The 22,499-nt window shown below is 44.3% G+C and overlaps 1 long non-coding RNA gene across 2 annotated transcripts in view; it reads left to right on the top strand.

Moving 5' to 3' along the window:
* The window catches only part of LOC132498643 (uncharacterized), a 117,202-nt gene extending 102,385 nt beyond the window's left edge, over positions 1 to 14,817 (top strand). For both annotated transcript variants that reach the window (XR_009533783.1, XR_009533782.1), the window contains exons 4-6: positions 6,334 to 6,533; positions 11,545 to 11,691; positions 14,766 to 14,817. This is a non-coding gene — a long non-coding RNA (uncharacterized LOC132498643). The remainder of the gene's footprint in view (positions 1 to 6,333; positions 6,534 to 11,544; positions 11,692 to 14,765) is intronic.
* The last annotated feature ends 7,682 nt before the right edge of the window (positions 14,818 to 22,499 follow it).

The raw sequence follows: 22,499 nt of genomic DNA, 5'->3' as shown, positions 1-22,499 counted from the left end.
CGCTGCGGTTCTGGCTCCCTGGGCCGCACCCCACCAGGCTGTGCCTGCAGCTCCTCTGCGGAGAAGCAGCCCAGCGGTCCAGCTGGCTCCCCTGATTCTAGCTCCAGTACCGCGATCCTGTTTCTCCTTCCTGCACAGGCAGACCTGTGTGGTTTGTGCCTTGGTTTAAAATAAAATTCAGTTTATCCAATAAAAAGATGAGTGGGGGTGTGTCTTTCATTGGATTTTGAACTTCTTAAGGGCAGGAACCGATCTCCCACAGTGCCTTGTATAAGAATCTCACACAGTCACCGTGTGTTGCTGGAAGGAAGGAAGGAAGGAAGGAAAGAAGGGAGGGAGGGAGGGAGGGAGGGAAGAAGTCATATATTTTTGTGAAGACTCCTCTGTTACGGAGGTGATTTCTTGTTCTTGAAGGCCGTCCTCACAGACACTGCCTTCTTGTGTGGATCTAACAAATTCTGTCTGAAACAGAAATCCCGTAAGCCATATGCTTTCACAAGGATACCTACAGGGGATGTGGCATTCCATATCTAATACACAAAGAATGACAGATAGTTTTCATAAAATGTGTCCTTAATTATGTTCAAGACAGATTTCTCCAGCACCTACGCTATGGCAGCCGCTACACTGAAAAGGAATGAGGGATAGAGGTTGGGGTCTGTCCTCAAGGAGCTCAGAGTCTAGAGGCAAAGAGAAAACGGGAGCCCAAATCCACTCAAGGTCAAAGTCCTCACATGGGGTGAGGGATGGAGAAGAAGGAGGAGGACTTGCCTCCGCCCTGGAGACATGTGACACAGGGGCTTTCTGCCTGGAAAGTCTGGGGAGGAATTGTAAATCTGTTTATTGATTGCCAAGAATGCTTGCCTTGGAAACCAGAGGGCCGCAGAGCCAGTCCCAGTGATAAAGCGTCTCTAAACTGGGTCAGGGACAAAAGCAAAGGACGGGCGAGACCGTAAATAACGAAGAACGTATAGGGCAGAAGGTGTCAGCTCCAGCTCTGCAAGGGAGAGGGAACCGGGAGAGTAAGGATTTGATGAGAGGTTTAAGAAGACTTCAAAACCAATCCATCCGTTCGTTATTTCGTTCCGCACTTTTCGCACCTCCCTAGAATACGACAGCTACTCCCGAATTGATTTCCCCAACTTCAATCCCTCCTTGGTCTCATCCACGCTCTACAGCGTTGCAAGGTTGATTTTCTGGGCTATCTCTTTGATCTCGTCATTTCTTCTGTTACAAACTTTCACAAGTTCCACTGAAAAAGAATAAAAATAAAATTTCGATGGGCATTCGAAGTCATTTTAGATTCTTTTTAACAAGCCGTCCAAGGAATTCTGAGGCCCGCTAAGGTTTGTGAATTATTCCTTATGTGGCTTATCTCTTCTACAAAGGAAGTTGATCTCCCCGGGGGAAGAGCCTCCCTCATACATCAGCTCAGAGGCCGGCACATGGCAGGTGGTCAAGAAATCATGGAAATGTGACACGTGTCTTCCAAGCAAAGGCTGCCTGTCAAGTGGCGTTGGGTGCCCTGGGGAATGGAGGAGAATTAGAGGTGTTACCGTGCGTGGTTCAGTCTTATCAGAGGAGACAGGATTCAAGCACACAGCGGCGTGAGGATAGCGCAGTGCCGGGCTGCAGAGTGCTGTTCCTGAAAGCGACAGAGCACAGCCGAGAGAGGAGGCCCTGGACGCTTTCATCATATGGCCTTATACGGCTGGACACTTTCTCCATGGTGCTTGTCCCATTCCTAAGAGGCCAGCAGACCAGAGTAAGATGACTATGGTGACAATCACAGTCCCATTACCGCTTGTGATAAGAGCAGGCGACGTTTACAGGGCACCGCGCTGTGTCATGCACTTTTCTCAGCACTTTATATATTAGCTTATTTCATCCTCATCACGATCCAACGACAGAGATCGGAGAGAGGTTGGAGTCGGAGAGATTAATTTGGAAGCTATTGCATTGTGCGAGGCAACCCAATGGGACGATGTTATTAACCGGTTTTACAGAGGTGGAAACTGAGGCCCAGAGAAGTTAGGAGAGACTCTGCTGATTTAAAGTGACAGGTTTGAACCCCCTGGGTGCTAAGGGGTTTGGGAAGGGAGGGACCTCGGGGGGGACCTGCAAAGTGCAGAATGGGATTTTAGACCAAACCAGGAAACTCTTGGCACCTCCAGCCTTATCCTTCGTTCTGGCTGGCTGTTGCTCCTTGTTTGGCCCTCTGAGAGCTTTCTGGCTCTGTGCTGAGCTCACCTTTTCCCCTCCTTGGGAAATCTCTCTTTCTCTTTATCCATCTCGCTTGAACATCCTCCCACCATCCTCCCACCCCTTCGGAAATCCCAGCGGTCTCTCGGCGTGGTACCCCTACATCCGGTCATCGTCCCCTCCTTGCCCGTGGCTTGGATGGGCTCTCTTAAAACGCTGAGGATCTTTGAGGGGTCCTCCACCCTAGGTCATTCTTTTCACGTCTTCCTTTCCTTCATCCCATAAGGTATGGAAAAACTAGGTCTTATAGCTCCTCCTGTAACTAGAGCTTAAACCAGAGGCACAGAGGCATAGATCCGTGTGATCCTGCAGGGCCAGTGCTCTGGGGGACTCGCAGCAACTAAGTTCTATGCCACCCCTGACTTACTGTGTGACCTCGGGGCCAGCCACTTGCCCTCTCTGTGTCTCAGTCCCCCGCGGTGGGATCATAATATCTAACGCCAAGCAGTGCTCCGAGCATGAATGAATTATTATCCCAAACGCCCTCTGAGCTTCTGGGACAAAGGTGCTATGTTAATACACAGTACCCCTCTTCTTCTTCTTCTCGTTAGTATTATTCAAACCCAGATGGCATTATTATTGTAGTTGATTGACAGCCCCGCATAGCTCCATTCACGGGTGTCAGAGAGCCAGGCGGTAGTTAACACAAGCAAACACCATGTTTAAAACAAAGCCCAAGGAACACTCCAGTCGTCTGTGCCTTGGGTTGCTATTAGCACCAGAGCAGCTGCGGTGGCAACACGGAGGGACAGGGCAAGGAAATGCACCCCGGAGCACAAAGAGGGAAAGTGGGTCTTGACACTGATCATATAATCGTGCTGGGCTTTTATAGACACTGGGAGGCCTCAGACAGAATAAACGCTTGAACTTTATCCACGGTTTACAGGCAGCGGCTGTAAAGGTCTTTGTTGCTGTTGCTGCTATATTAATGACCCAGCTTGGGGCACTGCCGCCGCCGCCGGCCGCTTCTTCCAAAGAAAACAAATCAAAGTGAGTAACTCGATGTCCGGCAATGAGTTTTCCATGATAGAAAAATAAGTATAAATCTTTCCCAGTTGGGCAGCCACACCGCGACGTCGGAGGCTGGTAGAGAGGTCAAGGTCGCTAGATGCTTTGAACCCCTGAACCGGCGCATCAGAAAGAGGCGCCTTCTCTTTGTTAACTGCAAAATCAACAGATGAAAATAAACGGTGGTGCACAGGCTCTGGAGACGGCGTTTGCACCAAAGGAGTGAGGGTCGGATGTAGGGGGAGTGGGGTTCCTTGAACTGGTTCTCCGTTACCTTTCCCACTCTGCCGACGCTGATAAAACCCCACGAGCCATTGACTCCGGACATGCAGGGACATTAATCTTCAGCTCCGGGCCAGGCCCTGCAACGTCCAAGACATTGGATCAAGTGGTATCTTGAGCAGAGGCAATGCAGTGCCTTGGAGGTTTTCAAAAAGGATTGTCCCTAAAAGTTCCTATTGTCTTAACAGAACTTGGGGGGCTTTTAGGAAGCTGAGCAGTTAAGACAGCATGCCTCTGGTGGGGGATTCGGACCAATGGATGAATGACGTGCCCTCCTAGGGTGTGGAAAAGGGAGATGAATTGGGGGAGAGAATCAGCGTGGGAAAATAGGAGGAAGGTGGGGACCCTGAGTAAGAGAGAAGACTGGGGGGTTTGTCCCTGGTGGGGTGTGATGGTTTGGGGGTGCAGCAAAAGGCAGGGCAGGGACGGAGTTAGTGCCAAGGGAAGGAAGTCAGGCATCTGGAGGCCTAGGAAGTGAGGCCTGAAGAGGGGAGGCTGGTGATTCCTAAGTGGTGCTGGTTCTAGGGTCTGGGACCCCCTCCCACTCTCAGTCTTCATTTAGAAGCAGCAGAAATAGCCCAAGGTGCTGTTTGGATGTGCAGGACTTTTCTCCCCTAAAATAGGAGTTACCAGCCCCCGCAAAAATACATGTGTTGCTTTTACCCAAACCCTTTGTTTTCTTCTCTGTATTTTCTCGCACCTTCCTCCTCACCAAACCTCCTTCCTTCACTGGCTCCCCCCCACACACCTTTTCTTTCCCTACCGACCACCTCTTCTGTGCCACCCGGTGAGCGTCCATCCATCCGTTCACTCTGTCCGTGTGGGACTCCTTCCAGAAACCATCCTAGAGGAGAATAAGGCAGCGTCTCCGTCCGGAAGCATCAGAGGCAAGCTGGTGCCGAGCAAGAGGGAAAACAGAAGCCAGCGTGGGTGCGCCTGGGTCAGCTTCGGCGGGGGTGAGGGGTGGTACCAGCAGGGAAGGCGTCAAGGAGAAGAGGGTGTCTGAGCCGAAACGTGAAAACCAAAAGGGAACTCGCTGGGGAAGCAGGGCAAATGGATCTGACATGACGGGGAAATGCACCATGTGCTCAGATGCATGTAAGTCGGCCAGAGAGAGAGAAGGGACACGGTGAGAGGCAGAACCGATGCAGGACAGGGGAGGGGGGCCAGGCGGGCTCTGGGTGATGGGCTCCTCAGAGAAGCTGGAGCAGACGATGGAGAGAGATGGGGCTGGGAGGGCAGATCACAGAAGACTGACGCACCACGATGAGGGGCTCGGACCTGATCCTGAGGGTGTGGGATCCACCAAGGGGCTTGGGGTAGGAGGTGGGTCGGGGACTAGATCAGACTAAAGACAGGCCACTGGGGCTGTGAGCTGCATGGGTAGGGGCCGGGGCGTGGGGAGGGACCGGTTGGCCAAGAGGCTGCGTCATCTCCGGGGAGAGACAACCTGAGCTGAGCTAAGCCAGAAGGGGGCAAAGAAGACAGAGTGTCTAAAAAGGTGGAATCGTCCAGAGGAAGGTGGGGAGAAGCAGGGAGAGGAACCGGCCAGAATCCCAGCAAGTCTAACTAACTCCCCGTCCCACTCCCGCCTTCCGCAGCTTTTCCCTCGAGTGTATTTCATACTCCTCCCCTTCAAATTCCTCTCCTGTGTCTCTGCTTTTGTTCACATCTCCCCCCAAGAACTTCCTCCCACCTGGGTACATCATCGTGCTTCCAAACGATGTTTCCTCTCTCGTCTCCTAAAAGTCCTTCTCTGAAGCTCATTTTCACCTTTGTCATTCTCTCCTTTTCCCAGTCCCATGCTTTTCCCAGCTTGATGCCACAGTGGGAGCCGGGACCTGCTGCTGGTTGCAGGGGCTAGACTGGCTTCCAGTCTCTTGCTTCAGGGCTGCTTGGGAGACAGAGTTGAAGGCTTCTGCTGGGAAGCAGCATGGAGGAGGTTTGGGCTGTGGAGGAGAGAAACCCAGAAAGATGACATCCAGGGTGGATTTAAGGCAGACGTAAAATTAAATGGGTCTTGTTTCTTCCCTGAAATAGTCCTTTGGGAACAGATTCAATGTGGTCCCTGGAGATGTCCACATTCCATAGTCCTAAACTGGGGATTTTTTTTAGTATGGGAGCGATCCTACTTCCTAAGAGGGCAAGAGGGAAGCTGCCTTCCCCCAACTCCTCCCCAGCAAAGCATCCTCCCCGTGGGAGCATAGACTCCTGATTCCAAAAGCTTCAGGAACGACCAGTGGAGGTTTCAGAGGACCCATGCGGAGTCACTTCTGTAGTTTCCATATTAATGAGGCCAGAGGAGGTTAGTGATCATCTGCTGGATGTTTTGCTCTGCTACTTTACATACTTTGTATCTCCTCTAACCTTCACATCAACCTTTGGAGGTAAGTGTAATTATAATTCCGCTTTAGAGATGGAGAAACTGAGGTTTGTGGCCTTAGGAAACTTGCCCAGGTCTGCATGAGTCCTCAGCCTTCCCCACTTGGCCATGCACTCCTTCTACTGTCAAGCTAATGTTTGAAAATAAAAGTAAAACAATAATAACCTACATTAGCCTAACATAAATTTAAGCCCACATTTTTTTCCTTCTCTCTCCTGAGATGTTAGAAATGGATCTCACTGTCTGGGTTTTGCTTGCAAACAGAGAATTAAAAATGTTTCCCACAGAATTCTGATGCTTTTCTCCAGATGAAATATTTGGTACCCTGAAAAGGTATTTGTTTGTTTGTTTTTTGAAGACAGCCTCCAATAAAAACTTTGACTAAGCCTGTCTTTCAGCTCTTTCCCAAGACAGCTCCTCTGGGGAACCAATCTTTGGAGGGATATGTTGGAAGGATTTCCCAGGACCTTCAGAAGCAGTCGAAGTTCTGGAAGAAAATTGTCTACCACTGCCTGGAAGGGGACTGGAAGCAGGCTTCCTGGGCGGCCTCTGGAGGTGGAAATAGACAAGGGAGTCCAAAGTCGTCGGTGTGCAGAAGGTGAGAGACGAGTGGAATGGCTGCTGTCACCAAACACCTAAAAATATGAGAGTGGCTTTGGGACAGTGGAGGACGGCAGCTGGAACGACCTTGAGGACAGTATTAGTAAAAATCTAGAGTCTCAAAGAGGCTGTTAGCAGAAGCCTGGTGTCCCTCGAGAAAGCTAGCTCTCAGGATTAAAGAAAAATGAGGGAAATGTTACTGGCAACTAGACAGAAGAGGATCCATTATGCAGAGGCAGAAAGTTGAGCAACGCTCTTGCCTGCAATAATGGGGAAAATAGAAAGTGCACCCTTTGAGGTGGGTGATCTAGCTAAGATTTCCAGGCAGGGTTAAAGGTTACCCTGACTTCTTCTTGCTGCTTATATTAAAATTTGAGAGGAGAGAGAGAAGCTCAAGGAAACAAAAAAGTTAAGTATAAAGGAAACACACTCTGCACAGTTTGGAAAGTCTCCTGCCTCTCCAGATGGACATCAATGTTACATCAAGAATAGCGTCGGGCTTCCCTGGTGGCGCAGTGGTTGAGAGTCCGCCTGCCGATGCAGGGGAAACGGGTTCGTGCCCCGGTCTGGGAAGATCCCACATGCCGCAGAGCGGCTGGGCCCGTGAGCCATGGCCGCTGAGCCTGCGCTTCCGGAGCCTGTGCTCCGCAACGGGGGAGGCCACAACAGTGAGAGGCCCGTGTACCACAAAAAAAAAAAAAAAAAAAAAAAAAAAAGAATAGCGTCTGGAAAAAAATAAAATTCAGAGAATGGGCAGAAAAACATGGTGTAAAGACAAAATTGAGAGTACGATTGTAAAGTCCTTTGATAAGACCTTGGAAAGATGTAATGCCTTAGGGAACTGTTCATTCAAAAACGAAAACAAAAATGAAAACAAACAAACAAAATCCAGGACTTTTAAGAATCCTTGGTAGCTTTGGCAGAAGCCAAAGGGAGAGAATGATTTATCCCCAAGAGGTTTGTGGATGTGACTTTTTATCTTTCTAATGGCATGAACCACAGTAAGATTCATAGGAGGTTTCCAAAGGTTTTAAGAAAATTGTACAAGCGGAAACACCACTAGCTTGGACTGAAAGAGACAGAGAACATACCAAAAAAAAAAAAAAAAAAAAAAGGTCTTTGGACCCCCAAATTTTTACAGACTGAAAATAGTCTGAGAAAATGTCTCAGCTGCAAATATAGGTTTTACCTTTTCAGGAAAAGGAAGGACGGCTGTTAGAACAGAGCCAAGACCGCAGCAGGTAATTTCCAGGGCTTTGGTCTCTCATCAGGGAACGGACCACCTGCTCCCATCAGATTTCAGAGTTGCTTTAGACCAGGGACTCCGGTATGTCTCCTGTTTCCCCCCTTTTGAATGGGAGTGTCTCTAGTGGCTATTCCATGCCCGTTCCACCACCGTGTGTTGGGTGTAGGGGAGAGGGCAGATAACTTGTCTCGTTAGTTCCCAGGTGCTCAGATAGAGAAGACTGCCCTGGAGGGAGGGTGTGTTTCCTTGGACCATCCAGCACAACCTCCTTGGCACTTTGCACACACTGTTCCCTCTGCCTAGACTCGTCTTCCCTCCCCTCCCCACCTGGTTAATTCCTGTTTGTACTCTAAGATTCAGCTCAACATGACTGCTCCACGAAGCCTCCCCAGTTTCATCAGCTAAAGTTAAGAGCTATGTTTTCTGTCTTTCTGGAGGATTTGCTATGGCTTTGATCACCCTGAACTGAAATAGTTTACCTACTTTCTTCCTCCCCAACTGGCCCATGAGTTCAAACGTGGTAGGGATTGTGTCTTATCATTTTTGTTGTTTATCCAAACTTATTGCAAAATTAACACAGAAGCTCAACCAACATCTGACATTAAAGCAATAAATAGGAGGCTACAGATGGCCTAAAACCTTTGATGAAGGAGAGAGAGTGAAGAAAACCTAAATGGTGTGCTTAGCAACCGGGGCTTGGAGAGGAAGTTGGATAAAGTCCTGTCCTGGAGGTCAGTGTCACCGACTTGGCGTTTGGGAAATCTGAATGCACTTCCCAAGGGGTGAGCGAGCACAGGGAAGAAGTAGCTTCATCCCTTTTGGGGAGAGGCTGGGCACCTTGTTCTCCTTGACATATAATCAGCAACTTAGAACTAAGTGCCTGCAGCATTTGGCAACACATTACAGAGCGTGAAGGGGTATCGGGGGATTCTGGAAGTCGGAGCATCAAATTCCCAGAGATCATCTCAGACCTAAAATCTTCTGTTTGGAGAAACCACCTTGGAAACTTCTGTTAAGATCTATGAGACCAGGGCTTCCCTGGTGGCGCAGTGGTTGAGAGTCCGCCTACCGATGCAGGGGACACGGGCTCGTGCCCCGGTCCGGGAAGATCCCACATGCCGCGGAGCGGCTGGGTCCGTGAGCCATGGCCGCTGAGCCTGCTCATCCGGAGCCTGTGCTCCGCAACGGGAGAGGCCACAACAGTGAGAGGCCCGCGTACTGCAAAAAAAAAAAAATCTATGAGACCAGAGACTGACTGTGGCCCCTTGTACCTGCTGGCACGTAGCAGGCACTAATTTTTTTTTTTTTTTAATGGATGATTATTGGCAGATGGGAAGAAGGAAGAAGGGAAGGGGATGTTTTGGAAATTGTCTAATGTTGCTTGAATGGGTAGGGGTTTTTAAATGAATGGTGTGAGTTTATACAGTGGGTATGATATCGTAGGGGAGGTTTTCTACCATCAGGACAGTGATATCCAATGGCTGTGTCTCTCGGACCTTTCTCCAGAAGGCCTCCTTCATCTGGATGGGACCCTGTCCTCCCTGAATTCTTAGTAATACTCCATCTGAGAGAGTCTGAGACTCTCATGTCTCCTATTGTCATGGAAACCCCATCTGAATTCCAGGGAACCAGAGTCTTGAGGAGAGAGGATTCATGTTGGGCCCAAAATAAGATTTATTGAAATGATTGATATTTCTATTCTTTTTCTGTTTCTCCCTGAGAGAATCTCAAGGTCAAGACCTATGAATGATCACAAATACACAAATATGTATCTCCTCGACTCCACAGAACTTATACAAAGACAATGCAGGGGGGCCACTTGTGAGATGCATCTTAAGAGGGGCTGGCAAGACCTCTCCCCAGCCCCCAAATCCCCTTTCAGCACAAAACTGCCCCTGGCTAGGTCAGTGGCTCTGTGAAAAGGAGAAAAGTCAGCCCTTCCTTCAGGAGGACACGGCTCTGTGCCGGCGGGGCGTGGCTTGGTGAGCAGAGTGCAGATGGGTTTACCGTCTCACTCACCCCTCAGCTTCAAGTTCTACGTCAAGAACAATCTACACAATCGTAGATGAAAGTCCTAACGTCATGGAGTCCAAAATTCCATCACGAGGATCCATTCTACGTACCTGGATGAAAGCATCATTCCCCACTTCATCAAGTGTGAACACCCCCAGATACTGGGTACCCATCCAGCTCCTGTCGGCCAGCTATCACTGCATTCTCTTTACCAAACGACAAGAAGTAGTGGCAGAGATGGGGAGGGGACACCAGGCAGAGACCTGAGCTGTGGAAGATCCCAGGGGAAAAGACTGGTTTCTGGGAGGACCTGGAAGGCCAGGGAGGCCGAAGTTCAGGAAGGAGGCTGGGAGCAGTGGGCTGGGGGGAAGGTCAGCAGGGCCAGACCACATTCACCTATTTCTTTTTTTAAAAAAATCTTTCCAAAGTTCGAAATGTTATTTTTTAATCTTTTTATTTTTTCCAATATTTGAACATTTGCAAAACTTATTTCCTTTTCATCTTTTTCATGTGGCTACTAGAAACTTCCAAATTACATATGTGGCTTGCATTATATCTCTATTGGGTGGTACTGGTCTAGAACTCAGCTCAGAACCTGGCACTTAGCAGATGCTCGTAAATGTGATTTGAAATGAAAAGAACTGAAATGTACCACAGTTACCTGTCTCAGAGCTGATTGATGTATCCTCTTTAGACAGTGCTTCTTTTTCTTCGTGGCTATTGTTTGCTCTCCTCTGTCTTCTTTTTCCCCAGAGTTTATTGAGATATAATTGACATGCATCACTGTATAAGTTGAAGGTGCACAACATAATGGTTGGACGTATATATATTGTGAATTTTGTTCTCCTCTTCAAAAATTCATAGTTGCTTAGCACAAAAGATCAAGCCAATAAGCAAAAAGATATTTCCAGATATTTTTTCTTTAAGTAACAAAAATCCCCATGTCCCACTCCCTCATCCCCTTCTCTGGGAGGGACTACGATCTCTCAAGTACAGTGAGATGGCTGGTTATACAAGGAGAAAAGACAGTTTATCGAATTTCGATCCTTTCTGTAGACGTTGAAATCGATTCAGAATTCTCAATTGTCGAAACTCCAAATCCTTCCCTTTGAAGCCCCACGATGGCTTCAAAGTATCTATGAGAAACAGTGCAAAGAGCAGAGTAAGTAGTTAACCATCTTCTGTTAAATAACGTTAAATGAATAAAGCTTTGAGCTCAGATTAGGAATGCAGAGGAAATAGCAATCTGGAGAAAAATTTAGGGTTTCTTTTTTTTCTGAATCACTAGGAAGAAGAAAAAATCTCGCATAAGTTAAATTTCAGGTTTTCAGAAGTCTGTGACGACTCCTGGCAAGAGGGAGCAAAGTTCTGGAGTTAAATGGGATGATAAGTTCACCTTCGCTTCCGAATTCTCTTCCCCATGTTTTGCATATGTGGTTTTACCCAACACGTGCCTGGGCCAGACACAGGAGCCCTGCCATAACGGTGCTGGACCAGGGGAAGGTGGGCTTGTGGGAGAGGGGAATCATCACCGCGGCTGGGCTTTGGGGGAAGAGGTACAGGCAAGAAGCGGGTGTAGACAGGCGCCAGAGGAGGCTGTGGTTTTAGGCATTTGTTTGTTTGTTTGTTTAATTACTTGTTAGAATGGATTGCATTTCTCTGCCCAGAAGAGATACAGGTTTGAGATGAATTTTAGATGTTTTTAGAACAAAAATGCTACTCATTTTTGAATCTTCTGTTTTTGCCGTAGCTGTGCAACCAAACTGGAGAAAAAGAAAGCACAAGGAACTTCCACCAGACTGAAACCCTTTTGGTTTCTTGCATGTCACAGAGCCTTCATTCTGTTCCTGAGGAAGAAATAGTATCCTGAAAGATTCCCAAAAAGCTGGACAATTAGGTAAATATTTTTGCTCCAAAAACATGCCATTTGGTACCACTTTCCTTGATAAATTATCTTTCCCCTGTCAAAAAGGGAGCAAAAAAAAGAAAAAAAAAGTAACCTTTCTCCTGAGATGAAATTATAATGAATAGAAAGATACAATTGGGTTTTTATAGTGTTACAACAGTTAAGCATACTAGAGCTTGAAGTCATTAAGCTTTTTCCATCAAATTTTAAACTTTTCTAAAAATAAAAAAATAGAGCTCAGGGTAACATCTGTTCTTTAAAAGGATACCCTGATATTGAGGAAGGAAGTGAGACAGTTGGTCCCTAATCATGTTGCCTTAATAGTTGTAAAAGTCACACTTTTACAAAAGGGATATGGGTTACCTTAACCAGCTTCATGCAGAGTTAGCATAATGGCCGTGATATAAGACAAGCTTCATGGAAAAACTGTCTCCACTGTTTTCCCCTTATTTCTAAATGCACTTGATCAATATGATACACTACAGTTGATCAGAGCAGACCTTTAGATAAACAACTGACCATAGAGGTAACATTATGGCTGTAAACCACATGTACTTGTGTCTACCCAATCTTTTACACCATATGATTCATTCATTCATTCATTCATTCGCTCAGTACACATGTGTTGAGTGCATTGTATGGAGAAGAAATAACTTAGCCTAGAGGATCTCAAGCCAACTTCCCAGGTGAAACGGTTTTTGATCAAGGTCTTGGAGATTACACGTGTGGCAGAATGGCCATCCTGACAGAAGAAACAGCACATATAAATACACAGAAGAATGAGAGCACGTGCTATGTTCAGGGAGCAGCAGTTAACTTCAAGTGAGCAGAATCCAGGATGCCCGCCATGGAGTGGACTGCATCTGGATTGCAAAAGACCTTGAGTGCCAGCCCAAGGGGTTTATATTTTACTTTTTAAGAAAAAGATGATATGAAATGGACCTCCAGTCAAGTAGGCTCCCGTTCATTTCATATTTCTCCATATTCGCTGTGCTCTAAGCACAAAGCAATGAAAGACAAAGTATAAAAAGAAAAAACAAACCTAAAAATATATAGCCAAACTCAAAAAGAAGAAAAAATATCTTTATGGATCACTCAAAGCCGTGAGGAGGGATGAAGCCATGGCCTTGCAGGTCACAGCAGAAAGGAGCCTGGCTCTTATGGGGTAACAGAAGCTAAGTGTCCATGCAAAGGATGGTGGAAGCAGGCTAACTGTCCGAAGACAGGGTCTGACTCTCCCAGAAGATGTAGGATGAGGGAGGTGGGACCCAGGCTCCCAACAAGGAACTGGTCCAGGTTCTGTGAGTGACTCTGCAATGTTCTTATTCTCACTGTGGGGCAGGAGACCCCAGAAAACCATCATAAACGTGGCTATGGACTGAGGGCGTAGGGTGCTGGGTGGAAGCATGCACAAAGCTTTTCAACTGGATGCAAGAGAGAGGGAACAAAACAAAAAGCCTCCCGTGTAAAGTGAGCCTGCAAACTTTCCAGAATATACATAGGAAGTGAGTGCTAAGAAAAACAATCAACAAAATTGATAATTCACGCCAAATGAAAATAATTTTACAAAGCAGTCTGATGAAGGCTTAAATAGAAAGTTTAAAATAATCAAAGAGATGGAAAAGAAATTTCATTCATTAAAAATAAACAAAATAAGATAATAAGAATTCATAATTCTGTACTTGCAGTTGGATTAAAGGCAACAACTGAAAGCAGAGATTATCAAAATGAATGAGAGAGAAAGAGAAAGAGATCCAACCATATACTAGTGTCTGGAAAAATACACCTAAAACAGTATCAGTCCAAAAGACTGAAAACAAAGGGTGGGCAAGAGAGAAGATAGATCATTCAAATTCCAAAAGAACGTTGAGCAGCAATATTAATATTAGGCAAAATGGAATTTATGGCAAAAAAATAAAGAAAAAGAGAGACACCATATAGTAAAAAATGAGTCATCTGCCAAGATGATGTAGCAACCATGACTTTGCATACACTGAACAACATGGCTTCAAATGATATAAAAGGGGGAAACTGATCATTTTATACAAATAATAGGAGATTTTTAATATTCTTCCAATAGAAAATGATGAATTGTAAAAAAAACTTTGTAAGACTATAGAATATTTGAAGAAAATATATGTAAATTTATTTAACAGCTTTATACAGAACCCCCCCCACAATAAATAAAGATTATAATTGATTTTCATGTTACATGGAACATTTGCAAACTTGACCATGTCACAAAGAAGATTTTAACAATTTTCCAAGAATTTATATCATACATATTTTCTGATCACTATGCAATTAAATTCGATATCTACAAGCCAGGGAAAGAGGTTTTTGTTTTGTCTTTTTTTTTTTTTTTAATAAGTGGAGAAAAAAGCATGTTTGGTAGCTTAAAAGTGCTCTCCTAAATAACTTTTGGGTTCAAGAAGAAATCATAAAGTCTAAAATAATTTAAACTAAGAAAAAAGGAAAGGATTACATAAACACATGTGATGCAGTTAGAGTAGACTTATAAGGTTCAATTAAGACCTAAATTTAATTTATAAAAAGAAAGAAAGGTAAAAAGTAAATGAGTCTACAGTCAATTCAAGAAGCAAGGGGGGTAAAAAACAGGAAGACCCTAAAAAGAGAAGGAAGGAAAAAATAAGGGTGAGCTAGAAAACTAACAATACAAAAGATCAATAAAATTAAAATTTGATTTTTTGAATAAAAGAAAAAAGTCTAGTAAGCATAATAAAGAAAAAGGCACGAATAAACAATACCAAGAACAAAAAGGGGAACAGAACTATATTGCCTTAGAAGGGAGATTAAACAGATCATAAGAGAAAATGATACATTTATGCAAATAAAATTGAAAATTAAGAAGAAAGGATTAAGGTGTTTTTTTTACAATGGAATAAAGGGAGAATGAACACCAGGGTGAAATTAGCAATCTCAGCCATACTTTCTAGGCCTAGTTTATTAAGTTTTTAAAAAATTCGTAAGTAAACGATAAATTTTATTGAATGTTTTTTCTTCATCCCTTGAGAAAAGCATAAAATTTTACCCTTTACATTCAGATGGCACAGCATAATAAGAAGAACCTGGATCTCTGAGATGTCCCAAACAGACTGGATCTCTTGAGCATGAAAAATAAATTTCTATCTTGTTTAATCCACTGCCATTTAGTCTTTTTGTGTTACTCTCAGCCAAGCCTAATCCTAACTGATAGGAAAAAGGAGCACGTTAACCTAGTAAAGAATATTTATTAAAATATATTACAAAATCACATCTAGTGGCAAAGTAATGTGAGCTGGGCCCCTGGAGTCTTGCCTTGCAGGGGTCCTGAGAAGTGAAACTCAGTAAGCACCCATGTCCAAGTCAGGAGGAAACAGAACTGCTCACTCTCACTGCTTCTTTTTTCTTAATTTTTTTTTATTAGTTTCTGCTTTATAACAAAGTGAATCAGTCATACATATACATCTGTTCCCACATCCCTTCCCTCTGTCTCCCTCCCTCCCACCCTCCCTATCCCACCCCTCCAGGCGGTCACACAGCACCGAGCTGATCTCCCTGTGCTATGCAGCTGCTTCCCGCTATCTATCTACCTTACATTTGGTGCTATATATATATGTCCATGCCTCTCTTTCGCTTTGTCACAGCTTACTCTTCCCCCTCCCCATATCCTCAAGTCCATTCTCTAGTAGGTCTGTGTCTTTATTCCTGTCTTACCCCTAGGTTCTTCATGACATTTTTTTTTCTTAAATTCCATATATGTGTGTTAGCATACGGTATTTGTCCTGTACCAGAAGTCTTAGCTAATACAATCAGATAAAGAATTTAAAAGCAAAAGGAAAACGGTCTTTATTAGCAGATGATATGATAGTCTGTAAGAAATTTTATAGGTAAACTTTTGGAATGAGTAAGAGTGATCACTAAGCTGGATGTAAGACCAACAAACAAATCAGTAGCCTACCTAATCACCAGTCTTAGACAATTAGGAATGTAATTTTTTAAAATGTCTTATTCACAAAACTGAAGAAGGGGCTTGTGGAGAAGCAGATGGAATATTATTGAAGGAAATGAAAAAAGACATGGTATATTAATTAGGATGCTTTCACATGCAGGTAACACATGCCAACCAGAAATGTCTTAACTATGAGAATATTTATTATTTGGTGTAACAAGAAGTCCAGCCCAGGCAGGTACAGGTTAGTCCTGCAACGCAAAGATGTCATCAGACGCTCAGGATCTTTCCATCTTTCTGCGGCAGGGCTTCTACCCTCAGATTTGTCCTCTCATGGCTGTAGGTTGGTTGTATTAGCTACAGTCTACGTGTAAAGTCCCCTTCGTACAGCCTCATTCTGAAGGAAGTAAAAGAAGTATCTCCTCACACATCCGTGTTTATCAAACTGTTCTCATAGAATGTCACCTCTAGTCGCACTCCCCGGGATTAAGTTGTGAGGTCATGCCTACCAGCAAGGGAGGCTGAGAAAGCATCTCATATTTTCAGCCTCTATCGTGGGAAGTGTGTTTTTCCAATAAGAAAGGGGGTGGTGTGGAGCAGATTACTGAGGAAGAGGCCACCCCCAAATAAACGGATGGAGAGACCCGATAGCATTAGTGCTCCTCCAATTTAAGTCTATGAATTCAGGGCAATTACAATCAAAATGGAAATGAGTTTTTTCCCAAGCACTTGAAAAGCTTATACAAAAATTAATATGGGAAGAAAAAAAGGGCCAAGAATAGCTCAGACAATTTTGGAAGGGAAAAATATTGGGGACACGTGCCCAACTAGAGATCGAAATACCTTGTAAAGCCATAATAACCAAAGGCGAGAACACTTATGACAACACCCACTTCACAAAACTGTTACAAGAGTCACGTTATAAGGTGTACGTGAAAAAGGCTTTGTTGACTGTAAAATGCTGTCTAGATGTGAGAACACACAGAGGACAAAGACGTATATTGCATCTCTGAGCTACAACGCTTCCTCCAGCCGTAAAATTAATGACATCGACTTCTTTACTCCCTACCTGCCATAAATTCTTCCTGTGAGTGGGCTCAGAGGAGGGTAAGAAGGAAGCACGAAATCTTCCAGTTGGAGGGAATCTTGGAGGTTATTATTTCAGTCTCCCACTCAGTGGAGGAGTCCTATCTACAAATTCCGGCCCCAGGTGGCCATCCTGTCTTGGCTTGAACACTTTCTGTGATGGAAGGGTTACTCCCTCTCAAAGCATCTCGGTCCTCGGGCAGGCAACAGTGATAGTTAGAGATGGAGCTGAAATCCGACTCCCTCCAACCTTTTTCCACTTGTCTTAGTTCAGCCTTCGGGAACAGCACAAAGCGAATTCACTCCCTTCCACCCTTGACAGCTAATCAAGGGTTTGAAGATGGCCATCAGGGCCTTTCCCTGGGATAAACATTCTCAGCTTTTTAACTGTCCCTCTAAGACCTTTCCCTAAACAGGCTGGCCTCCCTGGGGTGCCCACTCCCTGGTCAATATCCTTTTCAAACCTGGTGGCACCTCCCTGCCACCGCCTCCAAATGGAAACAGCTTAAATGTCCACGAGTGAGTCAGTTTAAACAAATTAAGGCATATGCATATGATAATGGATGGTGTGACTATTAAAACTGTGTTTTCAAAGAATATATAATGAGTTGGGGGGAGGAATTCAGGATATGATGTTAATCTCAAAAAAAAAAAATTCCCCTCCATATTCCTCCATCTCACACAAAAAAAGACTTGAAGGACACATACCGAAACGATACCAGTAGTTATCACTAAATGGTGACAGGTAGATCATTTTTGTTTTCATTTTTTTCACCTTTCTACATTTGTAGGTTTTCTCCCATGACTATACTTTTCTTTTGTAATTAAAAAAAAAATTACAGAGGCCCACAAAGCTGAATGTGAAGGAGAAACATGGTGCCTGGAACAAACCCGGATGCTCTGATGTGGGCAGCCAACGGGGTGCTCACCATCTTGGTGTGGCCATGACAAGCATTAGCTTTTTGGAGCCATGTCAGAAATTTGTCAGAAAATTGAAAAAATCCTCAAGACTTTTTTTTTTTCACATGAACTCTCGTCAATAGTTTGAATAACTGAGTCCTTTTTTTAAATCAAAATGAAAATCTTTCATTTTCCCCCATTAAATTCCGTGTGTTTGTTTTGGCTCCTTGCTTAGCAAACAATGTCCTGTTTCTGCTATGCTGTGTATTACTTATACGTTTCCATTTTGTGTCAGCCTTCATTTATATGTTGGCCTATTCCGTTCACGTCATTGAAAGATATTTAACAGAACTGGTCCCCACAGAAGGACCGGAGGCATCTTACACTGTACACCTTTTTTTGGATGACTTGGCTCAATCATTCAGTGCTTTCTGGATACAGTGGGTTGCCTAGTTGTGCCTTTACCCAGCTGGAGATCATCTCTTCCTTATCTGTTCATCTTACCATGAGAAACTTTGCCCAAACCCCTGCTGAAAGATTCAGTACCTCTGGGACAACCTGGTGATTTTTGATAACCTTTCAAGAAAGAAAAAAATATGAAATGATGTTAGTATGATGTGGTTTGTTGTACACAAACTTGTGCTGGCTTTTTGAGATTTCTGCTTCCTTTTTGAAGCGATTTCAATCTACCTCTTTAATAACCCAGGTTAAGGTTTGCTGGGGATCAAAGTTAAACTCAACGGTGCAAACTTTCCGGAACCTACATATTCCCCCTTTTGATAACTCGGACCATTTCCCATCACTAATCCTTTGGCATCACTCCTGAGATTCCTGAAAGATTACCAACAATGGTTCTGTGATGAAACCTACAAGTTCTGTCATCCACGGGGATGAGATTTGTCAGGACCTGGAGACCTGAGCTTATTTAAAGAGGCCAGGTATTTACTTCCTGCAGAGCTTCACACCTAGGGCTGTAGTTTCCTTTTAACCATGTTGAAGATCCTTCTTGGAGATAGAGGAGATGACAGCTACTTAGGAGTGGAACAACTCTGCTTTGTATCTGTCATCTTCTAGCGTAACACCATCTGCCCCGGCCCTTCCCTATTCTCCCAGCTCAAAGCACACTCACACAAAGCTCTTTTAGCTGTTCCGGAGCATTTTTTTGCAAGTCTCAGCTAGATTCTGAGCCCCAGCCTTGCTAACACGATGGCTACAAACCCATGACACTCTTTGCTGTTCTCCTCTTGTTCTGTGCCCCTCCCTTGCACTGTTGTAAAGGCTCCTGCTGGAGGGCTTCCTTCGCTGGCTCTGGGTCTTCCCTTTGCTTCATTGTCGGGATCGTGGGATATTGTAATGTCAGAATTTAATTTCGGGAAGAATTTTTTTTTAAGTTGAAGGATAGTTGATTTACAAGGCTGTGTTAGTTTCACGTGTACAGCAAAGTGATTCAGTTATAATATATATATGTATATATACATATATATATATTCTTTTTCAGATTCTTTTCCATTATAGTTTATTATAAGATATTGAACACAGTTCCCTGTGCTATGCAATAGGACCTTGTCGTTTAGTTATTTTATATGCAGCAGTGTGTATCTGCTAATCCCAAACTCCTAATTTATCCCTCCCGATCCCCTTTCCCCTTTGGTAACCATAAATTTGTTTTCTATGTCTGTGAGTCTATTTCTGTTTTATAAATAAGTTCACTTGTATCATTAGTTTAGATTCCACATATAAGGGATATCATATGATATTTGTCTTTCTCTGACTTACATCACTTAGTATGAAAATCTCTAGACCCATCCATGTTGCTGCAAATGGCATTATTTCATTCTTTTTTATGTATATCCAGTGGTATTCCACTGTATATACATCTTCTTTATCCATTCATCTGTCGATGGATTTTTAGGTTGCAGGAAGAATGTTTCTTTAATACATCCTCTGTCCTCTTACCTTTAAACAACAAAACACCAACATAATAAAATAAAACACAATAACAACAGCAACAAAAAGCTCCTCTTTAGGCTTGCTTCTCATCACGGATGCAAACGAGGTCTGATAAGATGCTGGAAGTGGGCATTCAGGCTCCTCGTGGTACATTTTCTTCGAAAAACATATGACAAATGATGAAAAATGTTGCTTCACTTGCTTCAAATACGAATGTGGAGGAGCTATTCTTTCCTGTTTACTGTGCAGTGAGAAAGAGGGGAGAGGAGAGATGGAGAAACAAGGGAAATTAGTATTGAGTACCAACCACGTGGTTTCATTTAATCTTCCTATCAATCCTGGAAGCACCGTCCCAATTTTAAAGGTGGGAAAAACATGAAGCTCAGGTTAAGTAACTTGAAATAACTTTGTTCATGGTCCAAAAGGTAGAACCAAGGGTTGAACTCAGAATCAGTATGATTCTGCCAACTCATGCCTTTTTCTACATAACAGGTTGTAGGTAGGCAGCTCACAGGACAATCCAGCCCAGAGATGTGTTTTCTGGCCCACCCTGTGTTTTAAATTTTTTGAATATATTGCCAACATTTACAATGTAGGAGATTTTACATCAAATTCCAGATTTCCAGCTTCTTTTGAAAATCTCTGGACCCACATTTCTCCCCATGGCGACCACTGGCCAAGCTGAGTACTGGCGATCCCTTTAGAGAGACCACGCCCCCTCCAGGTTGCCATAATCTCCTATTCTATCCTCATTTACACCCTCCACTTGGTCCTGCTGGTATCTGCATTTGCAGTGCCCTGGGCCATGCTGATGCTCTACTGGTTTTCCTGGTTTCAGAGAGAAAGGCTGCTGCCATATGCAAAAGAAGGGAGCAAAGGATATGAAAATCACAGATGTGTCTCTTACACTCAATTCAGCCTCATTATTGCCCTGGAAAGGGGGGTCCCAGAAACTCAAGATGTCCCCAAAAGAATGTGCTTGTTTGTCCTCTGTTCCCAGTTATGTACTCAACTCTCTGTACTGTTACTTAAACCACAGCGTCTAATAAGAGGATCATTTAAGACTTTGTAACCTCCAACAATGGGCAAAAGAGTTTGTTCCTGTGACCGTTTAAACGGGGGTCCCAGGCATGATCAAGCTCTGTGCTGTCCCAGAATCTCTGGCTAAGCCCACCCTCACAGCTGGATGCTACAGACAGAACAGTACAGAACAGTAAAAATGTACACAGGCTAAATAGGCCAGACAGTGGGGAGAACCAGGCCGGGGGTCAGGAACCTGTGTCCTGCGCTTGGTCCTGTTCTTATAAGGACACCAGAGTGTAGGATATTACAGTAATACAGACCTGAAGAGGTAAGTCTGAAACTGGGGCTAGTAAGTTTGAATGACAAATGCAGGGGGAAATATGAAAATCATTTTGAAGGGAGAAATTCATTCAGTCATTGGACACATATGTATTATGTGTCCACTACATGTCAGACACATTTTAGGCCATGAGGATTCAGAAGTGAATGAGACAGATAGAAATTCCTGCCATCAGGGAGCATACTTTTTTATAGGGAAAGAGAGACCATAACCAACCAAACAAGCAAGACTAAAAAGGAAATATATATAATGTCAATTGATGATAAGGCTGTGGAAAAACTCAAGCAGGGGAAGGGAGTTAGGGAGCTTTGAGACTGCCAAGGGGGATATTTAAATAGAGTGGAGTCTGACCTCAGAATTAATGCGGGTTCAGTTCCAGACCACAGCAATAAAGTGAGGATGGCAATAAGGCAAGTCCCATGAAGTTTTTGGTGTCCCAGTGCATAGAAAAGTTCTGTTCACACTATATTGTAGACAACTAAGTGTGCAATAACATTATGTCTAGAAAAACAATGTACAGACATTCACTAAAAAATACTTTATTCCTAAAAGATGCTAACCATCATCTGAGCCTTCAGCAAGTTGCATTCCTCTTGCAATGGTAACATTGAAGATCATGGATCACAGGTCAACCACCACAAATATAATAATGATAAAGTTTGAAATACTACGAGAATTACCCAGATGTGGCACAGAGACATGAAGTGAGCAAATGCTGTCGGGAGAATGGTGCCGACAGACTTGGTTGATGCAGCGTTGCCACCAACCTTCAATTTGTGAAAAATGCAGTATCTGTGAAGAGCGATAAAGCAAAGCATAATACAATGAGGTCTGCCTGTAATTGAAGCCTCTCCACCAGGAAGATGATATTTGGATAGAGACCTTGAAGGGAGTCAGGAAGCAAGCCCTGTAGGTATCTGGGGGGAAGCCTGTGCAGACCTGGAGGTAGGACCAGGGCCAGCATGTGTTTGAGGTGGAGTGGAGGCTGGGTAGCTGGAGAGGAGCAGTCAAGGGAGAGAGTGGTTGGAAAAGGGGTGGACGGGCCACATGGCCCCAGGCCATGGAGGGGCTTGCAGGTCCGCGTCAACACTCGACTTTTGCTCTGGTTGTCCTGGGAGGCAGGGAGGTGACATGATCAGACTTACATTTTAACGGGATCACTCTGAGAGCTCTGCTGAGAATAGTGTAGGCAACTCGGTAGAAGCAGCGAGTCCAGTTAGGAGGCTATTAAACAGTGGATGGTCTAGGGAGCAGCCTTGGAAGAGGTGAGATGTGGTTATAGTGTGTACATAGTTTGAAGGTAAAGAGAGTAGGATTTGGAGAAGAATTAACATAGAGTATGGGGAGGGGAGAGAGGAACAGGGAGGAAGGGAGGGAGGGAAGGAAGGAAGGAGGGAGAAAGAAAGGAAGAAAGAAAGAGAAAGGAAGAAAAGAAAGGAAAGAAAGAAAAAGAAAGAAAGGAAGAGAAAGAGAGAGGGAAAGAAAGAAAGAGAGAGAAAGAAAGAAAGAAAAAGAAAGAAAGAAAGAAAGAAACTCTAAGATTCTCCC

Source organism: Mesoplodon densirostris, chromosome 11 (assembly GCF_025265405.1).
Source record: "Mesoplodon densirostris isolate mMesDen1 chromosome 11, mMesDen1 primary haplotype, whole genome shotgun sequence".
Taxonomy (NCBI): domain Eukaryota; kingdom Metazoa; phylum Chordata; class Mammalia; order Artiodactyla; family Ziphiidae; genus Mesoplodon; species Mesoplodon densirostris.
This window is presented reverse-complemented; position numbering and strand designations above follow the sequence as displayed.